Genomic DNA, 16,861 nt, shown 5'->3' on the forward strand with positions numbered 1-16,861 from the left:
CTGGTTCAATAATCCCAGTCTTGCACCTTATTCCACTCTGAACAGTAAACTTCCTCCCCTCCCTACAGCTTTCTTACCACTTTTTCATCTTTTCTTCCCTTTGCATATTTGCATTTGCTCTGTGCACTTTCACCTAAGTTTCTTCAACGAACTTCAGTATTAGTCTTCTCTCTTTGGGAGCCCATATGTGATGGAGAAAAAATGGGATACCAAACTGACAGTAGGTATGCTAAGAATCACGACCTCTGGATGAATATAATTGATTTAGGGTTTGATACAGTCCTCAAGCTCCAGACGTTTGCAGAAAAATAGGTTTGGGGTCAGAAAATGCCCACTCGGGGAGAAAACTTCAGGACTTTCCCTCAGCACTTGGTTTCACACCACAGCTGAGAATGTCCAGGCCCACTCCCAACATTCTTGAAACAGGTAACAGAGGCCACTCTCATGTCTCCAAGGAGAATGGAATAAAAACAGCCCCAGCTGGTGAGATTCTTCTGGAGTTGATCTGCCACAAAGCTGATTTATGCCTTCCTCAGGTCTGCATTTACTTGCAAGGAAGCTACCTAGCCTGCTGTGAAGATCAACAGCTTGGAGTCTGTCCCATAAAATGAAATGGGATGACACTGAGGGGTTGGGGATGAGAAACAGAATGAAGATGTTTGGATAAGGGAGAAGATGGAAAAGGAGACAGGTGGTGAAGTATACTGAACTGGGCAAAATGGAGTGTGGGAACATGACTGTGGGCAAGAGAATTCCTGTGAAAGTGCCTCCTCACATATGGTTTATTAAAGTAAGTTAGCTTCATGAACCAGAGTACAAAAATGTCTCCTTTCAGTAAACCACGGATTTGGAACCCATGGCCCTTCAGATATTGACTCCAGCTCCTTGCATTCACTTTCCCCATCCTTGCAGTAAGCCATAGTTAAGACTAATCACAGTTTGTCTGGGTTTGCACATAAAGCTAAGCAGCAGCTAGTTAAAAACAGAAACGAAGGCTTCTGATCTCCTTGTCTATGCTTTTTTTTTGCGATTAAAACATTTTTTGCTATGTCCTAATGCAGTCATTAAAAGCAGATATTTTTCATAACCCCTTCTCTTAAAGGGCCACCTGTTCAATTCCGGAGGAATGGGTAAATGTGAAAAATGAGTTAATAATCAGCCTATATGAAATTGCCTGATTGCCCTTTTAATTTGAAAGAAGCATGTAAAAAGAACTTACTAACTCTTTGCTAAAAATCCCCAAATGTTCTCTCAATTAACAACATGCATGAACTCAAGGTTAGAAACTAACTTGTCCCCCCAAACTAATGGTTGAAGTGCAATAGAGATTTCATCCTTTATCAGTACCATCCTTCTTCACATTTGCCGAGAGCTTATTGCACCCTGCTCCACTTGGCACAGAGCTGCAATTTAGGTTGGGGAACAAAGGCCCTGTGGAGTGACGCAATCTGAGAAACAGGACCTCTGTGTACCAGGTTACCATTATATTCTGTCAGAGCTGCTCTTACCCACCCACCTTCACCCGTGCAGCTGCATGCAACTTAATGGTGGATTCAGCCTTTCAGTCTGGAAGAAAGCTATTTATACCCTCATTGAGCTTGCTTGTGACACTATTATTGTTCTCCCATCCTCAACAGGCATAATTCAGGCAGCATGACATGAAGAAACGGTCCATACTACAGAAGAGCAGTTTCTAATAAATAGATCATTGTGTCTCAAATCTAAAGAAAACTTCCTGTTTCTAATTAAGCAGACTGCAACTCTACCTTTCTTTCTTTTTTTTTGTCTCAACTTATGACTTCATGCTTAAAAAAACAGGGAAGAGAAACCATGCATGTCAAGGAAGAAAAGAAACAGATAAATGGAAGTGGTCAAGTTTCTTCAAATTTTAATCTCACAGATTGGTTTTCCATAACCGGGTTTTAAAAGCAATTATGGCTAATAGGTTTCATGCTAAACGAAAAGCATTTTTAGGTTATGGGGAATCATGTTACAGATGGAAAGAGATATAAAGAACAATAGTAACTGGCTCTTTCTGATTTTCATGGAGTTTTGGTCTAATCTAGCAAAGTTATATTTCTAATGATTTGTTTTAGTTTTAAACTTGTCCTATCCCAGGAGACTGGAAACAATGTTCCAAGTGAAGGGAGAGGGGGCATATAAGGCAGGCTCCTATCTTGAACGCCCACAGCCTTCTATTCTAAGGGTTCCTCCTTACCAGGCGCTCTCCAGATGTTTGGGACTTCACAACTATTTTTGTAGTTCAAAACATCTGGGGACACCAGACTGGCAAAAGTTGCACTATACAATGTATGTGTGGAATCATTTGTAAACTCCCCACATTTTGAAGGTAGAGCTGTGGGTTAAACCACAGAGCCTAGGACTTGCCGATCAGAAGGTCTGCGATTCGAATCCCCATGACGGGGTGAGCTCCCGTTGCTCGGTCCCTGCTCCTGCCAACCTAGCAGTTCGAAAGCACGTCAAAGTGCAAGTAGATAAATAGGTACCACTCCAGCGGGAAGGTAAATGGTGTTTCTGTGGGCTGCTCTGGTTCGCCAGAAGCGGCTTAGTCATGCTGGCCAAATGACCTGGAAGCTGTCTGCGGACAAACGCTGGCTCCCTCGGCCAAGAAAGCGAGATGAGCGCCGCAACCCCAGAGTCGGTCACGACTGGACCTAATGGTCAGGGATCCCTTTAATTTACCTATCTTTTGTCCAGCAAACACATCTCTTAGGTTGTATACACACTATATACAATCAGCATGGTCTGGTTGGTCATTATGAGAACAGGATTATGGACTAGATGAGCCATTGGCCTGATCCAGTAGGCTATTCCTATGTTCTTACCTTTACACCACATTTGAAACATATTCATTCCCTCAGTGAATTCTGGGCACTGTAGTTTAGCCCTCCAGAGGTACAATTCCCAGAAACCTTTAGCAAACTACAGCACATCATTCTTTGAAGGAAAGAATGTTTCAAATGTGCTTTAAAGGAATAGCATGTATGTAGCCTTAATGAGCCATTCTTATGCTTAACTAACAAATTGTTCTCTAACTCAGCCTTTCCCAACCTGACATCCTCTAGGTGCTGTTGCACGACACCTCACATCATCCCTGACCTTTAGTCATAATGGTTGGAGCTGATGAGAGTTGCAGTCTGAAAGGCTGCTCAAAATTGCATACAATGTGTGCTTGCTGAAAGATTTGCAGTTTCTTTTCTTGCAATATTGCAGCAAGAGAAGAACATTGCAGCAACACAAGCATTTTGCAACATCATAACTGCTCTTGTTGCATGATGCAAGAAAAATACCCCAATGAATTTGGCAAGAAGCTGGTTACCTTAGCTGCCTCTGCGGTTGCTATGTTGAAAGGCTCTGGACAATTAGATGTGTACGAAAAGACACAGCAAAAGTTAAATCCCACCAAAATCAAGTGCTTAACTGTGCACTTTGAGTTCCATTTACAGATGCAGGGATATTTTCAACTGGGTTTATATTTCATCTATTTTCCTTGACCTGAGCTTTGTCACTGGATGGGGCAGCCCCTGCAGGTGGGGTAGCTCTAGTCATGCATAGTAGCTCCTACCATGTCCATCATCTCTCCCTCTAAGCCTCTTCGGCTTAGGCAAAGGTAACAGGAAATGTAAGAGCTTCACACTGCTTGTTGCCCAGTATCTCCATCTGTTGTGAAATAGTTTTCATAGTGCAATCCTGGGCATGTGCTACTCAGAGGTAAGTCCCACAAGTTCAATAAGACTTACTTCCTGGTCAGTGAGCATGGGACTGCAACCTAACAGAGAGATGGACAAGCTGTCCCTACATCAGGATCATGCGCAGTCCCCTCAGCATGGAATATGAAAAATAACTTTTCTTGCTCAAGATGGAAATGCAGAGGAACAGGAAGTGTGACACAGTCACATTAAAGTGTGACAAAGAGACCGTTTCCTGTTCCCTTTGCCCCATTTTAACATTCAACGCCATTCACAACAAGGAAGACTTGAAAATTTCAACCAGTAGTTTCTCTCCTCTGTTATGGAAGTTTCCAACCTTTCAAGTTTCAATGAGTCTTTCCTACCTTGACTTGTCTGTTGAGAAACCCCTTCATGAGGACAGTGGTACAACGGGATAATGTTACACTCTTCCAGTCTTTCCCAACCTTGGGTCCCCATAAGTTGATTCACGACATCTCCCAGCCAGATGACCCCAATGATCAGGGATGATGGGAATTGTAGTCCAACATCATCTGACCTAAGGTTGGGAAAGACTACTCTAGTCTTAAAGTATTACCAGAATACACACACTGGATTTAATGGTCTTGGGGGCAGCACTTTAGATGGTAATTAATATGTGTTACTTCACGTAATATGGTTTTACAGGGGGAGGGATCTTCAGATAGTAATGTGTATGACTTAAAAATAAGGTAAGCCAGCACTCTTGCTCATTCTATGGACTTGGGGTGGTATTCAATTACGTTTTGCTCAGAGCAGAGCCAATGAAAATAATGAACTTAGTCATGCTCATTAATTTCAGTGGGTCTACGCTAAGGAAAACTTAGTTGAATACCACCCCACGTCCATAGAATGAGCAAGGGTGCTGGCTTGCCTTATTTTTAAGTCATACACATTACTATCTAAAAATCCCTCTCCCTGTAAAACCATATTAAGTGAAGTAACACAAGATACCTGTCCCAAAGACCTATCCTGCTGGTATTACTATCTTGGACAGGGATAGCCAACATAGGGCCCTAAATAGGTCATTGCACTACAACACCCTAACCCCAGTTAGTATGGGTTATGGGCAGAGACTATGGAAGGCCCAGAACAGGCCTGTTTGACCTCACCATACCTATGTACATATTGAGCTTGCACCGTACGTGAATCTACATATCAGGGAAGATAAATCTCCAGCAAGCTTGTCCACCACTCCTTCTCACTGAGGAATCTCTCATGAGCTTCCAAGGAACCTGGTGTTTCCCAGAACTGTGCTGGAAAACCATTATTCTATTCTATGTTCATTAACTTTTTTTTTAAAGACTAAAATCTCTTTTGTACAATGATCTGAAATGGTTTAAATGTCAATCTCATTAAAACTCTCTTTGATGTCCCAGTGACTAATTCAGCACATATTTCTCAAGCATTCAACGTTGTGAGATTAATCCCACACTTGCATTTTTTTAAAGGCTTCTCTGCTTAGCTTCTCTAGCTTTGCAGATGCTCCATCTCACGCCTCCGATTTCTCACAGACTCTACATGGCCAGCCATTGGGCCATGGCTATGCCAATGTTACGTTGCCATAGTAGAGTTGCAACCTTATGCACTCCAAGCAGCAAAGAAGAAAGAAAGACAATGCCAATGTGAAGAAGAAACAATGCAGCAATACTGCCCACCAATCCACACTACTACTAGTGACTCTACCATTGTCCACCACTCATGACATTGCCCTCTACTCACACCAAGCAGGGAAGGCAGAAATACCTATGTAACACCTAGGTGGCACCATGGTTAGGTATGACACTTGGTGTCAACAGAACCCATTCTGTATTTCCTCCCATACACATGGGATGCCCTCAGGAGGAAAGAATAAGCTCACCATACCACAAGACTCCTGTGTCCTAGGCATTAGGAGAAAAGCAACCACAGGATCCAGAGCTGTCCTCTGATGGGGGTTCAAATTCCTTGGTATCCCTTGGGATACCCCTTTAAATGCAGGGATGCAGAATCTTAGACTCAGGGGCAGATGTGCCTCTGCACACCTCTCTATCAGGCCCTCAAGAGTCTCCCCAGGCCCCACCCCTTACCTTCAGGCCCCACCCCTGCTCTGTGTCCTCCTTGATTGTTTTTGCCTGACTGGTATATGTTGTTGAACTCTGGTGCTGCCTCTAGCTTGTCTGGATTTATTTATTTTATACTCCACCCTTCTCTCAATGCAGGGCAGCTCACAGCATAAATTAAGGCAGATACAAACACCACACACACACACACACACACAGTATAAATATTAAAACAAATGGTAACCCTATTATAAACAGCACTGAAAACACATTAAAGCATTTAGAAGCGCATGCGCGCACACACAAAGTACAACCCCCTCAGAAGACCCTGCTGCAACAGCCAGCTGGTGGCCAACCATATTTGTCTGCTGGCAAAAGGAAAGCAGAGAGGTGGAAGGGAGTTCCACAATCTGGGAGCAGCCACCGAAAAGGACCTCTCAGATGGAGAGAGGTATATGTATAGGCAACGCAGTGTAGAAAGATAAGCATCACCTACATTGCACCACTCATTTTTACACCTGGCCCCACCCTCCACTACCATGTGGCCCTGTGGACATTTCTGCAACAGAATGTAACCCTTGGGCTGAAAAACATGTACCACCCCTGCTTTGGTCAGGAAAATAGCTAGGACCAGAGGAAGGAGTGCCAGTTTGTTCACAACAAGGTCCCTGCAACATCAAGAATGTAGAGAGGGAACCCATGGCAGGTCAGTACCCGAGGTGAAATGCCCCACTGGGCGCAAACTCCATAAGGAGACTCCCCCGCCGGGAAGTGGTGGGGAGATCTATTCCCAATCCCCCCTCCCCTCCTACCTGCCAGTGGAGCTTTGTATGGGCTCCTCCATTCAGGAGAAGCTGGTGCAAAGCTCCATCACACTGCTGGGTGGGTGGGAGATCTCCCGCCTAGTGGCAAAGCTGAGTGGCAGAGTGCCTGCCCTCAGAAGGGCAGAAGGAGAGGCATTCTGCATAGCTTTGTCACCAGTCCCTCTCTGCCCCCAAAGGCTGGGGGAATCAGCAGTAACACTGGGCAGCCAAACAGGATGCCACCGCTCCGGGAGAGTGACATCTGCAGCAGACACCTCACCCAACCTCACGGCTGGGCTAGCTCTGAGAATGTGTACAGATGCTTTTTGTAACATTTCACACAATAAGTATATGTTGCTGTCTATGTTTAGGGAACAACCATTTAGCCAGGGGGAGTGGGAGAGAGCCACTTGGACAGGGAAGAGCACACATTACAAAAGCAAGCTCACGGAAGGAAATACATCCAGCCACTTAGCAATGCAGTAGGACAGAGCAATGCAGTGTAAAAGGAGAGGTGTGGATCTGATTCCCGCACAGTCAGTCAGCCTAGAAGGGCTGTGATGATGGAAAGCCCAGTGCCCTCCTCCTCCTATTGCGAGTTTCCCACAGTGAAGACGCTGGACAGCCATCAACAGGACAAAAACACAGCGGACACTGGCACAAGCTTTTATTGAACAGTTTCAGTGTTGGAGTACTGACAGCATCCTAGCAACGTGGGGTTGCTACTGGCTATAGGACTCCTGCCACTCTGTGTGACATGACGGGCAGTAGAGCAACAAGTGCAGCTCAGTGCATCTGCATCAAGGGTGCTACTGCCCCTGCTGCATTTCTGTCTGTCATGTGCTTCTGAGAGGCACAGGAGCCCAGGGATATTTAAAAGGCAGCAACCCCACGTAGGAACACAGGTTTCCCACTGGTTGCTGCTGCTGGAGGCCTGGTGTTCTGCACTGGTAGCGGTAAGAAACATCCTTTCCCCTGTGCATGTTCAGTGGCTACTTGGTGGCCTGTGGAGAGACAAGACAGACAGACATGGGCGTAGGAACGAATAACGAATAGCTATTGCAACAGATGAATGAGTGGGTGCTCATTTGGCAAATGCATCTTCAAGAAGGAGTGCAATATCTCTGTGCTCTTCTGCTCCACATTCCCCAGCCCCCATTCTCCTATTGGCACCCCCACCACCACAGCTATCAGTGGGCTGCATGGATTGCTAGTCCTGCTGAGAGCAGACTCACTGAAATTGATGGGCGTGACTCACTTAGTTCCATTAATTTCAACGGGTCTACAGAGTAGGACTTTACTGGCTACACCTCAGATTTTGGAAATTCAGCCTGCTGGAGGAGACAATATAGCAACTGAGCCAATACTCACCCATGCAATATAATGAGCTGTACTGGTACCCCCTTCTCCAGTGACAGCTTTTTCTGCTCCATGTGCCCTGGCTCTGATCCTGTAAGGAAGAAAGAGTCGTGAGTGATTGGCCAACAATTCCATTAAGAAGAAGGGAGTGCATGGTGTTCACTAGCAATGTGTTCCCCACAACCCACCCTAACACATGTAAGTTGTATTCCCTGGGTTGTGGCTAGCAGCCCCCTCTCCCATGTCCCCACAGCACTTACATGCCTTGCGTCCCTTTGAGCAAGAAAGGCTTGTTAAACCAGTGCAGTTTCCCCAAGGAAGGCAAAGGGTATGGGAGGAGACACTCTGATACATGTCTGAGTGCTCGGCATACTTTAAAGCGAGGAGAGGGAGATGAAAGAAGTTCAGGAAACGGGCAAGACCCTCTTGCTTACCTGTATGGAGCAGCCGGTTCTTGCAGTCACTGTTACAGCAGAATTGCAATTCCATAGGGTATCTGCATCGTGTCCCGCAGCAGTACACCTGCAAGGGTCCTGAGATGTGACAAACATTATCCATCTGCCCCTCCTATATTTGTTGTTGGCCATGGCTGTTTGCACAATTAGCAAAGTGTTCCTTTCTTGCAGAGTACTCCCTTCCGCTGGAGTACTCCATCCAAAGAATTCCTCCTTGTGCGCTTTCATAACTGCAGTTCTGCAGACATGGGGCTTTCTGCTGTGCAGAGTGATACAGCCTCATGACACACAAGCTGATCTGCGATCTGTTGCTGGGAATTATATGTAAACTCCCGGTGCTGTATTTGGCTCCTGAGATGGTTGGAATATTATCCTTTATTGACTGTGATGCAAAAACAGTACGGGTGGGAGTCACCTAACCAGGCCCATCAGCAGGAGCTTTGATGTGCACAGGTGCTATGCATGCATGTGTGCATGTGAGCACACCCACCGACCCATTCTCTGCATTGGCAGTAAAAGGCATTTAGCTATGTTTTAATAGGCACAACTGGCACTGTAACCTTTGTTGGGACCTTAATAGCAAGTACTTGTAAAACCTGTTTTCAGATAGAAAGGAAAGCCTGATTCATCTCCTTCTAAACGTACAGGTGCTCCCACCCCACCTTTTCAGCTCTATGTGCCACAGGAGTGCCTTTACACACGGTGCATCCGACGTTTGCTCCAAGGAAATGAGCCACAGTCATTGAGAAGCAATGCTTGGCAGATTGTGCCTCTTGTCAGATCTGGGTAACTTTTCATAGCACAGACGAGGCTTGTATAAAAAGGCTTTCATTATAAAACAGTGGGAAAAATCTTTTTCACAGACCGTATTGGAAGCATTGCTGCTTTTCCCACGAAAGAGTAGAAGTCCGGCAAATAGGAGAGTAAAAAGTGGACCATTGTAACAAGCGGCCCCAGACGACAGAGACATTATTCCAAAAGCATCAAACCAAGAAAAATATGCTTAATATGTTCAAAGGTGGCAGATCAACACTTCCAATCTCTTATATTGCAGCTCAACAAGTCACACTAAATAGTCGCCTCAGCAGTCTATATTCATAATGCTCCGCCGTTTGGAATTATGAATGCTACTGAGGAACAGTATGTCTGTCTTCCTAGTAAATTTATGCTTTGGGAAATAATTACATTTCAGCACCATGCTGTAGTCTTTCCAAATGCTTGCTGTACCAAAATCTAAAGGTAAATGGAACTTAGAGAAAGTTTTACATACCCTCCAGTATATAACACTCTGTTAATTTGCTCTTGGGGTTGTCAGGGAACTAGCATATAGTTTTACTAATTCCCAGATGCGGGTAGTTGCAGCTTTCTTTGCTTGGATGCAGGTGGTTTTAGCTTTCTGGGTTGCAAACTGGTAATCCTAAAAACAAGTTTTCCCCTGTAAAATGTTGCAACCTAGAAACCCAACATGTTCCACATTAAGTAGCATGGGATAAATAGAGCAACACTGATAATGCCACACAGAGTAGTCACTCACATTAGGACTAGTAGTATGTCACAAGTAATTTTTTAAATGACTTTGCATGATATTCATTCCCTACGACGCACAATAAGGATGAAGGGCAGTATATAAATTTAATAAATAATAAAGATAATAATAGGCAATTTAGCAGCTGGGTTTTTATTCCGCTATGGCAGATTCATGCAGAGCAAAGTCCAACCGGCTACAAAGTGAACTCCTATTCACATGGAGGAAGCCTAAAAGGCCCTTAACTGTTAATAACTCATTCTCGAATTGCCCCCCTTAAAAATCAAATTGCCTCCCTGTGGGGTGTGTACCCAATGTTGCCATACAACCACATTTACAATTCATGCTTTATTCTTTTAGATGCTAAAATGAGATATGAATGTATTGTCAAAGCAACCCATCTATTTACACAAAACATAAACATTAATATTTAACAATATACAGGGCAAAAGAAAATTAATATTTTACAATAAGTTGGTTTCCATTAGCTACTGCCATCCCAAATAGATTATTGGCTAATAGGGGAAAGTTGCTTCCCACATACTCATGTATGGAAACTAGTGTTTGCTCTAATCTTACAGTAAAAAGATTGTGGCAAGCCTTTCTTTGTTACTAAGAGCCCCACTGTTTATACAAACTTCTACCTATATCCTTGACTTCTTTTAAGCTGCAGCTCAGCAAATCTAACTTCATATGGATAAAAAGGACTAGTTGCTAGACTAGCCAACTGAAGCTTTAGCCACCCTTTAATTTTCTCTCATTTCCAGCTCCCATCCCTACCCCTGCCACACTGAACGCACCTTTTCAATAAAAATCCATCATTTGACATAGCTCATTCCACACTGTACTCTATTTTCATATTTTGTAAGTGGGTCCTACAAACATAACTGTGCATAATTTTGCATTCCTACAACTGGTAAGTCTTGATTCATTTATTTTATCACACTCATTTATTTTATCACATTTGTATGCCACCAATCTACTGAGATCATGGGGATAAACCAAGCATTATCTATTTTACGCTTGTAAAAATCCAGTGCAACGTTAAGTGAAAACATTATCTAAATACCTAAACTCACCTGCCACATCCACCTGCCTCACCGTCACCTAAATACTATTCTCTACCCCTGGTTTACATGAAGGAGGTTTACAAAATTGGTGCACAGTGTGGAGAAAGTGGATTGAAAGAGGATTTTCTCCCTCTTGCATAGCTCTAATATTGCTGCAACACCAAGCAGCAAAACAATCTTCTTCTAGAGGAGCTTCAGAATAGAAGGAGCACATTAACACCCCAGTGCCCCTTCTGGACCGATTGAAGTAAGTGGGGTGGTTGCAATTCACTTTACTGCTTTGTTTTCCTGCAAGTGAAACAGTGAGTCTGTTTTTTAAGAACTATTTCGTAATGCTGACCTTTTAAACATTCCAGTCTCCAACTCTCAAATGCGGAATAAGGGAGCAAATTCCGGCAGTACCCAAGTTCCCTTGACTTACGTTGGGCACAAAACTGAGAGCACTTTGTGTAGTAATTGTGCTTGTTTCCTGCAGCAAATATCCAAACATCATGGGGAAATATATGCACCTGTTAAAATATTCATGGCCAGACATCAGCGGCCCTAAAGCAAGAAAGAAATTCAAGCATTTGAGGCAGTTGGGAAACCTTTTTCAGCTCAAGGACCACACTCCCTTTTGGAGGCCAGATTCCAACAGTGGATGGGGCTAGGGGCAAAAGTGGATGGAGCAGTGAATATAATATTTACCTTTGAGCAGTAGGCTAGTACACACACACACACACACACACACACACCTCTCTCCTCCATGCAGACAAGCAACAGTCATCATCATCAGAGCTCAAGGACATATTCCAACCAGGCAAAAGCACTCACAGGGGATGTGACACAAGGCCGGAGAGCAGTGTGGCATGGGAAGAGTCACTAGGGACAGATAGAGAAGGCTAGAGGACCACATTTGGGCCACTAAACTGAGGTCCCCTTCCCCTGATTTAAGGACGGTCATTCACACTCTACATGTGCATTGTAAGAAATACCACACTGGTATTTATCCCTCTAGCAGATACTACCGCTGCATGAAATAACAGTTGATTTGCTTTGTGTGTGTTTTTTTAAGGCATGAAGTTATTATCATAGTGATTCCTGGGAAAATTTTAAAAGATGTCAGTTTAGCAGACATTGGACAAGCTTATCTAGTACAGTGTACCTCAGGTTACAGACACTTTAGGTTACAGACTCCGCTAATCCAGAAATAGTACCTCGGGTTAAGAACTTTGTTTCAGGATGAGAACAGAAATTGCGCGGTGGCGGTGCGAGGCCCCATTAGCTAAAGTGGTGCTTCAGGTTAAGAACAGTTTCAGGTTAAGAACGGACCTCCAGAACGAATTAAGTTCTTAACCCGAGGTACCACTGTAATGAGTGAACTTGCATTAAACCAGTCCTCAGTTCAATCCACACATACACTTTTTCACAACACTAAAGGAAATGAATTTGGGGGGGTTGCTACTGCCATTTTTCCTCCTTAGAATTGGTTGTGAGCTTTTAAGAGCTACCAACTGGGCATCATTTAGCAGAAGCTCTCCCCATCACTGCATACCCATGCTGGGGGAAAGGTTCATCAGCAGGAATTATCATGCAGCTGTCAAAAGGCAAAAGAGCCTTCTCTGTACCAGGTGAGCAATTATATATTGCACATGATATTGTTAGATCACGTACATGCACTCACACACATGTGTGGAGAATCCCAGGCTCAGAGTCAAATGTGGCCCTCCAGGGCTTTCTGTCTGGCCCCTGGGACTCTTCCCAGGTCACACTGCTTTCCAGGCCAAACCGCCTCTCCCCATGCTGCAGTGGCCCAGCACTACATCCTCCTTGGGTTCTTTTGCCAGCTGGAATATGTCCTTGCACTGTGATTCTGCCTCTTGCTTGGCTGGCTGGAGGACAGAGAGATGCGTGGGGGAAGTGACAGTGTATGCAGGAACCTCTGACTTTTGCACAACACAACCAGAGCATCTAGGAAGCTGAAACTTGGCATCTATGAAGCCGTTCCGCACACATAGCCCAAGAGGTGCCTACTGCCAGGAAAGCCTGAAAGGAAGACATTTGCAAGCCTCTCCCTAGAAACAGGGGCAAGAATGGTAACTCCAAAGCACGCCCCTCCACCCGAAAGCAGAACTTTGGCACATGCATAGCTAAAAAACAAAACAAAACAAAACCCAAACCCCACACTGCTAGAAAAAGTAAAAAAGAAAGAAATTAAAACAGAATGACTGAGAAGAAAATAGTAAAGCTCTGAAAGTCATTAAGTTATGCTCTACATAACATTGTTTTAAATCTTCAAGGCAGCAGTGGAGTGAAAGTCTACTGGTTTCCTCAGGATATGGAAGTATCTCACAGCTGCAAAATGAACCCTTCTCCACTGGGAGCACAAATTTTGTTTTGTTTGGCTTCTGATCATTAAATGCTCGCTGTTGCCTGGCTATTTGCTGGCTGAAACTTACAAGGTGATGAGGACACAGGAGTTGAGAGCCTGTCATTTCTACCAGTAGCCCTGCGTAGATGTGAAACCTGAGTTAATGCGTAACACATTAGTGCAAACCGGTGTATTAGATCACCAAGTTAAATATATACTTACAAAATCGCAACATCCAAAACAAACAAAGGAGAAGCCCAGCATAATTTAGGATTCTATTTCATAAATTATTATTTTTATGCTAGTATCACATACAAGAAGACAGAACACATTGTTGTACACATTAAATTAAATCCACAGGAAAGGAGGGGGTGAACCAACCAATTCATTTAATTAAAGGGATTTGTTGCCTCCAGATGCCTAGTTAAATATTATGCAAGTTGTGAGTGGCTCAGGCAGGGATGGGATTATATACTAATTATGAAGAGCTACATAGAGAATATAAGAAGCTGCCTTCTAGACTACTTGTCCACCTAGCCCAGTAAAGCCTACTCAGACTGGGAATGGCTTTCTAGGATCTTAGGCAGAAAAGTATTTCCCACAACTTGCTACCGTATCCTTTTATCTGGAAATACTAGAGACTGAACCTTTGACCTTCTCCACTTGCGCTCTGGCATTGTCGCTGTAGGAGTGTGAATGAGCAGGTAAAATTGCTTAGTTGGAGAGGTATTACAAGAGATTCTAGCAGGTCCATTTTCAGTCAACCCTTCCAAAAGAACTCCACAGACACCTGAGAATTAAGGCCACCCAACTACTAGACCAGTTTGAATGGGCCAACCAGTCTCTTAAGTGATGATGGGGAACAGTAGTACCCAAACAAACTGAGGAGACATTGCCTTGCCTCTTGCTACCTTTTCTCCTGGTTGTGTGACAAATCACCCTAGCGACGATTCTAACTAGGGAGAATGTTTTAGCATGAGACCACTAGAGATTTTCTTGCTGTGGCTTTGATGGGTTGTTTTGTATCTACAGTTGGAACAGTTGGAACAAAGTACTAAGTCTACCATTAACAGACCAAGGAGCCAGAATACCAAAGGCCAACTCTGATGTCAAAGTGGTTTTCTCTACAAAGAGTTGACTTCTCTCTGGGACATGCAGATTAAGGAGGTGAAACGATGCAATATATTTCCTAAAGCAGATGGGAATCGGTTCCACAAACTCATTCATTCGATGAAGAAATAAATATAGAAGTTTAACTTCTTAAGTGGAGAAGTAGCCTTTGTTAGGATTTCATTAGATAATGAAATGGCATCAAGATAACACTCCAAACATTGATTAAATACTAACATTTACTGAATCCAGGAATTTAGGGTGTCTAGCATCCACAAACTCATGACACTATGTTCTACTTCCACTTCTGAATATCAGTTCCTGAAAACCGCAGGACAGGAAAGTGCTGTTATGCTCAGATGCTGAATTAGATGGGACCTGACCCAGCAGACTTTTCTTGTGTGGTAACTGCATCTTTCATCCTGACAAACAAGTCTTCTTTGACGGCAATGATTTTATATGGTCTTTTTATTTCAACAAGACAACTGTCTTACAGTTTCAGTTCCCAATATTAGAACACTTACTTCCTAACAGAATCAGACTTTGGTTTTCTTGTGGTACATGATAATATGGTTTATGGAATGGTAGCATGGCTAGGGAATGGTAAATGCAGTTTATTTTTATAGGTTTGGACCTGTTACGGCTCATGGTTTTGACGATCCTTGTTCTCCAATATTCCAACACTTATTTGCTCCTCTCTACCTGGCTTGTAACTGCTCACATGTGCTATTTTCATTTCTCCTAGATACATCTGATTATGTGCAATGTGCTGCTCTCCCATTTTTAATAACATCCTTTATCTTCTCATCTTAACAGCTGTGGGATTTAACTGCTGAGACAGATGAAAGATAAACACTTGGGGGATGCTGCAGAAATATTTAGGCAAGGCAGCAAAGTACTGCCCCTCCAAGGACTTTAAAAGAAGGCTAAAATCCTAATTGGAATAGCTTTAACTATGAAACCCTCTACTCCTCAAATTTACTGGGAAATTTTTTTAATTAAGGCAACAACTTGTAATAACAACAAATGTTCTTGTCACTTATTCTGTATGACAACAAGCAGTTGTGGAGAGCTAAGCCTAGCCTTCCTTTTTATAAACAGAGTAGTCTAGCGGTATCTGATAGCACTACTTAGATGACTAAGTGAGGAAGGCAAGACTTTGGCCCACTGTTGTGGAGCCTTGTCTTAACAAAAGGCTCTCTATCTATTACATGCCACCAAGAGACCAATTTGAGGCTCTCTGTGGACAAAGTAGTGTCTGATAACAGCCTACAAAAAGAATATTTCTTCTCAGAAGTACCTGCAAGCACAGTACAGACAATCCTCTTTGGGAGCTAGCCCAGGTTGGGGTGTGTCCAAAAGAGTCTTAGACACTGGTTTGAACAAAAAAGGTCTGTCTGGTTTTAAAAGACATACATTTAAAGCACAGACATCCTGCAAAGAACATGGGAACTCTAGTTTACTTTTCAAAGCTACAATTCCCAGCACCTTTAGCAAACTACAGCTCCCACAATTCTTGGAGGAGGGGGAATAATGTGCTTTAAATGTATGGTGTGTAAGTAGTCTGGTGCAGTGCTGTTTTTACTAGTATGGTTTTAATAGATTTTATATATGTATGTAGTTTTAATTCTATCAATGCTTAATTGTTTTTTAATGATTTTTTTCTAGGTTTTTAGCAGTTCTTATTTTCATCTGTAAGCCACCTTGAGTCCCATTTGAGAAAAAAGGTGGATAATAATAATAATAATAATAATAATAATAGCAGCCCAATACTAAACACTGAAGGGTAAGTATTGTAGTTACATTCACATTTATGCTTAACTTTAATCATAAACTATTTAAGAGTACTTGTCACAACAAATGAGCAAAGTTCAGTAGATGTTACAAACGTTTGTATGTCTGTACGCTTAAGAAGTAAAAAATATTCCTTCTTTGCTGTGTGCAAACATTTTTGGGGACTTAAGAGTTTTCTCACAAAGCTACAACAGTAGCCTCAGGAATAAGATCTGAAAATTTTCTCAATAGAGATCAGTTCACAACACTGCACACTGCTGTCAAACATAGTATTCTATTAGTAAGGTTGGCACCCTCTTATAACTCTTCATTAGTTTGCACCTTAAAATCCATAGAAAGGTTCCCCCTTTCATTAACGCCACCATTACTCTGGAAGCTAGAATGTGGCTGAATGGAAAGAACTAATGCTCCAAGATATTGGGTTTCTCACTGGTAGCCCTTGGCCCTCTGGGGCCAATTTAACTAATAGCCTAATAATTATTTACTCAAGTAAGCATTAACCACCTTATGTCATGGTGCTTCTAAACAGCAAGAAAGTAAGCACTCTTTCTATGCACTCTCTTTTCTATGCTGGGAAAGATGACCAGTTGCTTTTTCTATCACAGCATGGAGTAGGCTTGCAGAT

The 16,861-nt window shown here is 43.1% G+C and overlaps 1 protein-coding gene and 1 long non-coding RNA gene across 8 annotated transcripts in view; one reads left to right on the top strand and one right to left on the bottom strand.

The window, feature by feature from the left end:
- The window catches only part of SPATA13 (spermatogenesis associated 13), a 106,851-nt gene that overhangs the window by 57,837 nt on the left and 32,153 nt on the right, over window positions 1-16,861 (bottom strand). The window contains exon 1 of one of the 7 annotated variants that reach the window (XM_082220241.1): window positions 78-214. The exons of the other annotated variants lie outside the window; for them this stretch is intronic. The gene's annotated coding sequence lies outside the window, so the exon portion shown is untranslated. Of the gene's footprint in view, window positions 1-77; window positions 215-16,861 lie in introns of those variants that run through there. 7 annotated transcript variants of the gene reach the window in all.
- Window positions 436-1,745, top strand: LOC309531049. The gene is made up of 2 exons (XR_014219028.1): window positions 436-911; window positions 1,638-1,745. It is a non-coding gene; the product is annotated as an uncharacterized lncRNA (long non-coding RNA).

This window comes from Podarcis vaucheri (assembly GCF_965113315.1).
Source record: "Podarcis vaucheri genome assembly, chromosome: 4".
In the NCBI taxonomy this organism is placed as follows: domain Eukaryota; kingdom Metazoa; phylum Chordata; class Lepidosauria; order Squamata; family Lacertidae; genus Podarcis; species Podarcis vaucheri.